The following is an 8,934-nucleotide window of genomic DNA, read 5'->3' as shown; positions in this document are numbered from 1 at the left end:
TTGTTGTCAACTTGTGTTTCAATAGCTCAAAAGACTCCATGCACTTCTCATCAAAGATAAACTTGACATCCTTCTCTAACAATTTGCAAAGCGGGTTCACAATTTTTGAAAAATCTTTAATGAATCACCGGTAGAACCCGGCATGACCAAGAAAACTCCTCACCCCTTTGACAGAAGTAGGGGGTGGGAGCCTTGAGATAACCTCTATTTTTGCCTTATCAACTTCAATTCCTTGCCTTGAGATTTTGTGACCCAATACAATTCCCTCTTGCACCATAAAGTGACATTTCTCCCAGTTGAGCACAAGGTTGGTTTCTCCACATCTAGCCAAAACCCTATCCAAGTTCACCAAGCATTCCTCAAATGAATCTCCCACCACGCTGAAGTCGTCCATGAATACCTCCAAGATATCCTCCACCATATCGGTGAAAATTGCCATCATACATCTTTGGAAGGTCGCTGGGGCATTACATTATCCAAATGGCATTCTCGAGAAAGCGAACGTGCCATAAGGACATTTAAAGGTTGTCTTCTCCTGATCTTCCGGGGCAATGAGAATTTGATTATACCCCGAGTAGCCATCAAGAAAACAATAAAAGGCCCGGCCCGCAAGACGATCGAGCATTTGGTCCAAGAATGGTAGTGGGAAATGATCTTTTCTTGTCACCTTATTCAGCTTTCTATAGTCCATACACACTCTCCAACCCGTAACTATCCGAGTAGGAATCAACTCATTGTTGGCATTGGTCACTACCGTCATTCCACCCTTCTTTGGCACACATTGGACCGGAGAGGTCCATGAACTATCCGAGATCGGGTAAACCACACCGGCGTCAAGCCACTTGATAACCTCTTTCTTTACCACTTCTTGCATCACCTCGTTGAGTCTCCTTTGATGTTCAAGAGATGGCCGTGCATCCTCCTCCAAAATGATCTTATGCATGAAAATGCGGGGCTTATCCCCCTGATGTCCGCCAAAGTCCATCCTATTGCCCTTTTTCGCTTTTGGAGCACCTCCACAGTGGCCTCAACCTGCAAGTTAGTAAGGCAAGAAGAGAGAATAACTAGAAGAGTAGAATTAGAGCCCAAGAATTCATACCTGAGGTGTGGAGGAAGTGGTTTCAACTCCAACACCGGTGGCTCCTCAATTGATGGCTTGGTTGGCGGAGTTTTGCGATTTTCAAGATCCAAAGATAGTTTCCTAGGCTCATATGAATATGAACCCATTCCATGCAATGCATTCACGCACTCCACTCTCCCGGCATCATCATTGACATCCATATTAAGAAGCACGGATTCAAGAGGATCTTCAACATTAATCAAGGCACTTGTGTCATCCACTATCACCGCCGTGACAATNACTTTGGCAAAAACACCATCTCTCTGAATCTCATCCACGCGGACCGCACTGATTTGTAGCGCGGCCGCGTGGAACTTTTCCTTGAATTTGCAAGCCTCTGAACCTCACAAGCGCGGACCGCGTAAAGAGGAGCGCGGACCGCGCAGAAATGCCCTTGAATGAACCAGTCTCTGAATCTCCTAGCGTGGCCGCATGGCAAAACAGTGCGGTCCGCGCTAGGTCTTCTTGTTCCCCACTTCAATTGGTCTTTGACACTTGGCAGGTTTCACTCCGTTTTGAGCCGATCATTGACATTTGTCATCCTGTCGCTCAAACCTGCAATCAAGCGCAACTTGTAAGTATTTTGGGACTATTTTGTGGCAATTTCATAACAAAAGCAATAGCAAGTAGGGGTATAATCATGTTAAAATCCTAACTTATCACTCTTCCTGCTGAATTCCACTAAGAGACCCAATTGAACCGCACCATATGTGCCTATAACCAGCAATTACAACACAGAAAGGCAACTCATAGATCTCCCCAGATCACTAATAAGCTCAATAGCGGTCGAATCGACCTATCCCTCAACAATACAATTCGGGGCCAACCAAACCGACTCGAGCTAGAACACGCATCCACACTGGCGTGCCAACGAACTCCTCATCAAGGAAACCTGAAGTTGCTCCTTCCACTTTAATAACTTTGCCGATGCTATACGATACGATACAAGGCACCAAATCAACACCGAAATCCACAACCTTGCCCGGCGACATGCCCAGCCACAAGAAACACCTCCGAGAAGTCCCTCACCACCGGGACTGAATCAATATGAGGAGCCTTAGCACTGACACTCGTCACAAGACCCCAAATAAGAAAGGCAATCCTTCCCAGCCGTCTGCTAGGTCTTCGAAATATAAAAAAAATCCCCAATAGGACATAATCCGACGAACATCGCCACTCAATCCATAGCATTTCCCGACATAGCCAACCGCTCCATCTTATCGCAATAGTCCAGAATAACACAACACGGAAACAACCAGTTTGAACCCAATGTCACATCCAAGATCTAATATCCCAAGCAACAAAAGGTCCGCTCGGGTCTCCAAACCCCGATAGTTACTAAACAGTATCGATACACACGACCTACAACCACCACATAGCCTGAATATCAGAACTTCCGATCTCCAACTCCATGTAACACACCAATCACCATACCTGATCCCAAAATCTGCCGTTCGAATACATATCACACCTCAGGTACCCAGTCATCCCACGAAAGATATTCTAAAATTTCCATGTGCCATACGTGCAACTTGAATATCAGCAGTCGATCCAGCCTGAAGGTGCCGCAATACTACTGAAGTGCCATCAACTTAATCACATTGACCTTTTTTTGAAACCTATACTCTCGTCAAATCACTTCCAAATAACAATACCATTTCCTTAATCATCTGAGACTACCTGCTGCCTAAGAGTGTTATGAACTTCCTTTCCAAACTAAACTGAAACCTCATACATGCAAATCTCGATCCCCCACAACATGCCGCATATACCATACCATCCAAGGATAACAGGAAAACTTTTTATCTCCCTTCCGAGACACAGACATCTACGCACTCAACTAGTCAAGAACTTACATTGATCCCATCTAGAAGAAAAATCATTACACATCCCATGCCTCTCATATTCGTAGAAAATGCACCTCTCCAACCACGGTAGGAATCAACAAGAACTCTCCCAATTTCGTTTGCACAAATTAAGCTGCCAGGACTAAATCCTTCTAACTAGGCCAAGCTAAGCAAGCCATCAAAACCCATGAGCATTGCTGCAAAATACCTGTAAGAACCCCTTACCTCGAACACATACAAAGAATTGATCATATCCTTACCATACTGATTCGGTCTACTATCAAGCTACTCCATCTATCTAAATTTCCTTCTGATTCATTTTCAACTTGATGCTCCCATCTTGCTGTAGTACCACAATCTCTCAACCCAGGTTTACCTCACGAGACCCAAACATAACTCCACGCTGTCTAAGACCCATGAGCCGCTGAATACTCTCTTAAATATTCCCAAAAACATCACGCTCCCGAATACTTTAATCTGAAGAACTTCCTGCGAATCCGAATTCGTTACCTTTTCTTTCCTGATACTGATGCATAGGACCCCATAATTAACATAGAAATACCACAAATCCGAACCTCTTTCAATGAAAACACAGTTTCTAACCACACATGCAACTTTAAAATACCCGATTGTTCCCTGTAGGATCTTGAACATACTAGAGCCATCCTCGCAAGTCATTCACTCTTGTTCAAATTGCAACTTACTGACCTAACGAACAGAACCACCCGTGCCTCATTGGCACTCCGATACTGCAAAATGAATCCTCATCCCAATACAACCAAGAAACTTCCTGCTCTATGCTCCGAGCATCCTTTACCAACAACACTCTAGACATTCCGTGATTCTCATACACTATGAAGCATAATATAACCTTTGTCAAACTTTTCCTTTATTCTAGTCGTAGCTAATTTACTTGCACGCCCCAAACTGGAACTAACATAGCTCCTAACCGTGCATTCCACTACTCACAGCAGACTCCCCCACTTGGCTCGAAGCCAAAGATCAAGACACACTCAATAATTCATAACATTTTTACTCTATTGATGCCACAATACCATAGTGAGATTGAACTCAAATCATTTATAAGTTTGTGAAAACACAGATCATCCAGTACTGTAAATCTTCTGCAAATCTCGCATTCATCCCCGCAACAGTTAAGCCCACTCTCTTAAGCGACCCGAAATTTCAAATTTCAACACGTACCCTTCAATTACACATGAGATCTTCTAACATACACATAGGATCACACCACTTCAGAACACTCCGCAGGAGATAACCCACCTGCTTCGCCTCACTATAACATTTCCGTATACCTTCCACCGTCATACACATTACACAACCACTTAGTCTTCCTGAGTCTGAACTCATACCGCAACATGAAATTTACTTCACTCCCAACTAGGAGACACGAAAAGATTCTTCACGCGCCCATAACTCGGAGCTACACATCCAATCACAATGGAAATCATACACTTAATAGTTCATCTATCATCCAACAGACCTTCCTCGTCACTTCCAAGTCACATAGATACATCTCGCAGTACTAATACACTCTTCACATAGCTACCCAGCCGTCACTTCCACTAATAGGGACAATACCGAACATATAAGTTCAAAACACTTATTCACACAATCAGCACCTCGGTGCTCAAGCCATAGGCAAAGATCCGCCCTCAAGTCCTTCAGACTGGCCCAACATCAACTCACAGAAATCACATCTCGCCCCTCGATCGGGGAATCACAAGCCATCAAGGCACATCTGATACTGAGCGCTCATGTGCGCATACGAACGCGTGGAAGGAAATTTCAAGAGTTACATTTCAAGCTGAATCAAGGACGCATGATAAGAATTCCAAGAATGTGAAGTTTTCCTAAAGGTTCTGCAGCCTCTCGAGGATAAATACAGACGTCTCCGTACCGATCCGCGAGACTCTACTAAACCTGCTCATGACTCGTGAGACCTAGTAACCTAGGCTCTGATACAAACTTGTCACGACCCAAACCCCGCACTGGTCGTGATGGCGCCTCTCGTGAAGATGAGGCCAGCCAACTAACCCAACTCGTCTTTTCAAAAATAATTTAAACATGAATAAATAGCTAAAATATGACTTAATAATATTAATTAGCGGAAATACAACCCAACACAGCCCTAATCGGGGTGTCACAAGTCACGAGCATCTATTAGAATGTAAGTACAACCACAAGGTCTAAAAATACACTAATCGAGAATAATGAACAAAGGGAGAAGAACGATGCTGCGAACGCTGGCAGTCACCTTGTTAAACTCCTATATCTCTGACTCTGATCAGCCAAACCCGCTACCGAGTGAATAAATACCTGCATCTGCACACGGGGTACAGGGAATAAAGTGAGTACTCCAACTCAGTGAGTAATAAAGGTAAATAACAACTGAGCGATAAGAAATCACGTATGACATATCATCATGCTATATAGAAGTAGTGTAAAACCCTTTGAGAAAAGCATTGAAGCTGTGAAATCTTTAGAAATATCTTAACTCAGTTTAAAACCTCTTTTGAAAATGACTTTTTCCACAGAATGCAAACGAATGCAAATCAAATAGTGCAGATAAGCACAGAAGTCCGCCCCTCGGGCACCACACTCAATTAACAGATAATGTCAGGCAATCCGATATATATCACATGAAGTAGCACAAACAACAGGTAAAGGCAGGCAAATGAAATAAAGTAAACACACAGAAAAGTACTAGTACCGCTGCGGCGTGCAGCCCGATCCACATACCGCTGCGGCATGCAGCCCGATCCGTTTATCATCGACGGCGCTCACTAGGGGTGTGCAGACTCCGGGAGGGGCCCTTTACGGCCCAAGCACAATATCAAGCCATCTCGTGGCATCAATCTAGGCCCTCGGCCTCATATCAATATTAGTATAACACTGCTGCGGCGTGCAGCCCGATCCAAACGTATCCTCACAATAAAGGCCCTCGGCCTTACCCAGTCAAAGATCAACAAGCCACTCGGGCAACAGTAAAACATGATGCTCAGCCTAAAATATTTTTGAAAATATCATTTCAAGCGTTTAAGGCATAATAAACTTGGCTGAGTTTTAAAATAGTGGAAAATACGTGACTGAGCTCAAGTATATAATTAAAACAATAGCACGAAGCCCAAATATGGCAATTAGCCCAAATTGTGATGATAACAAGTAATTTCAGACAAATACGCAGTAAATTCATCAATCGGGACGGACCAAGTCGCAATCCCCAATGGTGTTCTACCCCACGCTCGCTATTCGGCGTGCAAGTCACCTCAATATAGCACTATGATGTGCAAATCCGGGGTTTCAAACCCTCAGGATATCATTTACAATCATTACTCACCTCGAACCGGGAAAATCTCTAACTCGCGATGCCTTTGCCCCTCAAATCGGCCTCCACGCGCGTCGAATCTATCCAAAAACAAAGCGAATACTTCACAATATGCTAAGGTAACAAAGCCCAAGCGAAAACAAACAATAACGGGCACAAATCCCGAAATTACCAAAACTCGAGCCCCGGGCCCACTTCTCGAAACTCAGAAATTTTCACATCAATAGATTCCCTATCTTCCCACGAGTTCATACATATCAAGAACTCCCAAATCCGAGCTCAAATGGCCTATCAAATCCCAATTTAAAAATCTCCAATTTCCAAGCCCTAGTTCTTCAATTTTAGGCTTAATTTCCATGAATTTCTAGGTGGATTTCACAATATAATCAAGTTTTAAGACCAAGATTCTTACCTCAAGTCGATTCCTCTTGTATCCCTCTTTCATCTCCTCCACAAATCTCCAAAACCGAGCAGCCATGGGTGAAAATAGACCCAAAATCGCGGATGAAATGAAGTTATAACCTTCTGCCCAGCACATTTCGCTTCTGCGGAAAATTTTCCGCTTCCGCGGTCGCGCTTCTGCGGACCAGGTGCCGCTTCTGCGGCTTCCACTAACGTCCAAAACTTCCGCTTCTGCGGTCCTTCGCTCGTAGATGCGGTTCCACTTCTGCGGAAAAACCACCGCATCTGCGAAGCCTGCTGCACCAACCAAAACCGCTTCTGCGGTCTTCTCTTCGCACCTGCGATGCCGCTTCTGTGGTCCCATTTCCGCAGAAGCGGAAATACCAGAAGCAGCAGCCAAATCAAACATCTCTCAAGCCCAAAACTCTCCGTTAGCCATTCGGAATCACCCCGAGGCCCCCCCGGGACCTCAACCAAAAACACCAACACATCCCAAAACATCATCCAAACTTGTTCCAATTATCAAAACACCTCAAACAACACCAAAACCATCAAATTACATCGAACTCAAGCCTAAGTTCTTCTAAAACTTCTGAAACACGCATTCGACCAAAAACCCTACCAAATCACTTCCGAATGACCTGAAATTTTACACACACATCCCAAATCACTTAACGAAGCTACAACAACTCTCAGAATTCCATTCTGACCCTCGGATCAAAATCTCACCTATCAACCGGAATTCGCCGAAATACTAACTTTGCCAATTCAAGCCAAATCCTTCCACAGACTTTCAAAATGCATCCCGATCGCGCTCCTAAGTCATAAATCACCTAACGGATCTAGCCAAATCATAACAATTCCGATCCGAGCTCATATACAAATAAGTTAACTCTTGGTCAACCCTTTCAAATTCAAAGCCTTCAACTGAGACTATTCTTTCAAATTCATTCCGATTTTTCTGAAAGCCAATACCAACGATCTACATCGGTCATAATGCATAACACGGGGCAAGTCATGCCTGAAAATTGGCGATCAAAGTGCAAAAGCTCAAAACGATCGGTTGGGTCGTTACACTAACTATCTCCTTAAACCTCTCACATGCTTCAAAAACAGTTTCGGTCTCTTTCTGGCAGAAGTTATGGATTTTTCTTCTAATCTCGCCCGTCTTAGCTGAGGAGAAATAATTATCAAGAAATTTTCAGGTCATCTCCTCTCAGTTTCTAATCGATCCACTGGGCAAGTTTCGAAGCCACCCATTCACATCATCTTTAAGTGAAAATGGGAATGCCCTTCAGTACAGTGCATCTTGTGACACCCCATTGTATTGAAAGGTGTTCATAATCTCCTCGAAGTCCATTAGATGTGTGTTTGGATTTTCGTTCATCTTTCCTCTGAAGACACAGTAGTTCTGAATGGTTTGAAGTAACCCTTGCTTCAACTCAAAATTGTTTGCTGCAATTGGAGGTGGTCTAACACTTGATAATCCTTGATTGTAGACCGGTCTAGCATAATCACCAAGTTGTCTCCCAGGCCTGGGAACTATATTTTCGAACTGATCTACAGCCAAGGATTGATGTTGATTAATTCTGTGACCCCTCTCTTCTTCATAGACATTCTCTGCAGCTCTAATAGCTGCTTTCTTAGCATTCCGTGCAACTTTTTCTCGTTGTTGGGATGCATCTCTTGCAACCAAATCTACATATTATCATCGTTTCCGGCCATAGTTTCTTGGGTTGAGGATTTCCCTACCTTTTCTAGCTTCTCGGTGAGACCTCTTTCCTTCTCAGTTGTCGCAGTTTTGTTTCTAACTCTAGCTCGTATGGTAGCACTTCTTTCACAGAAGCTCGAGTCATGCACCAATCTTAACCTGTAACTTACACACAGCCAAAGAACACCAACTGTAAAAAGGAAAAATAAAATAAAAAGAAAAAAATCCTGAATTAACACTACAAATTATTTCAAACACTATTGATTGCCAATCCCAGCAACGACAAAATTTGACGAGCGCAAAACACATACTTAAATTATTCTCGCTAATCAAAGATAATATATTATTATATCGTATCACAGGGATTGGATTTAAACAGTGTTCTCATAATTTCTAGCTTGATTGCTATCCAAAAGGATCAACGGTTGAGATTTATATGATTAATAACTAAAATTAACTAAGAATCAAAAGCTATTGACTAGTGACTATCGAGACATGGACTAAGCAA

This window comes from Nicotiana attenuata, chromosome 7, assembly GCF_001879085.1.
Source record: "Nicotiana attenuata strain UT chromosome 7, NIATTr2, whole genome shotgun sequence".
NCBI lineage: Eukaryota > Viridiplantae > Streptophyta > Magnoliopsida > Solanales > Solanaceae > Nicotiana > Nicotiana attenuata.
This window is presented reverse-complemented; position numbering follows the sequence as displayed.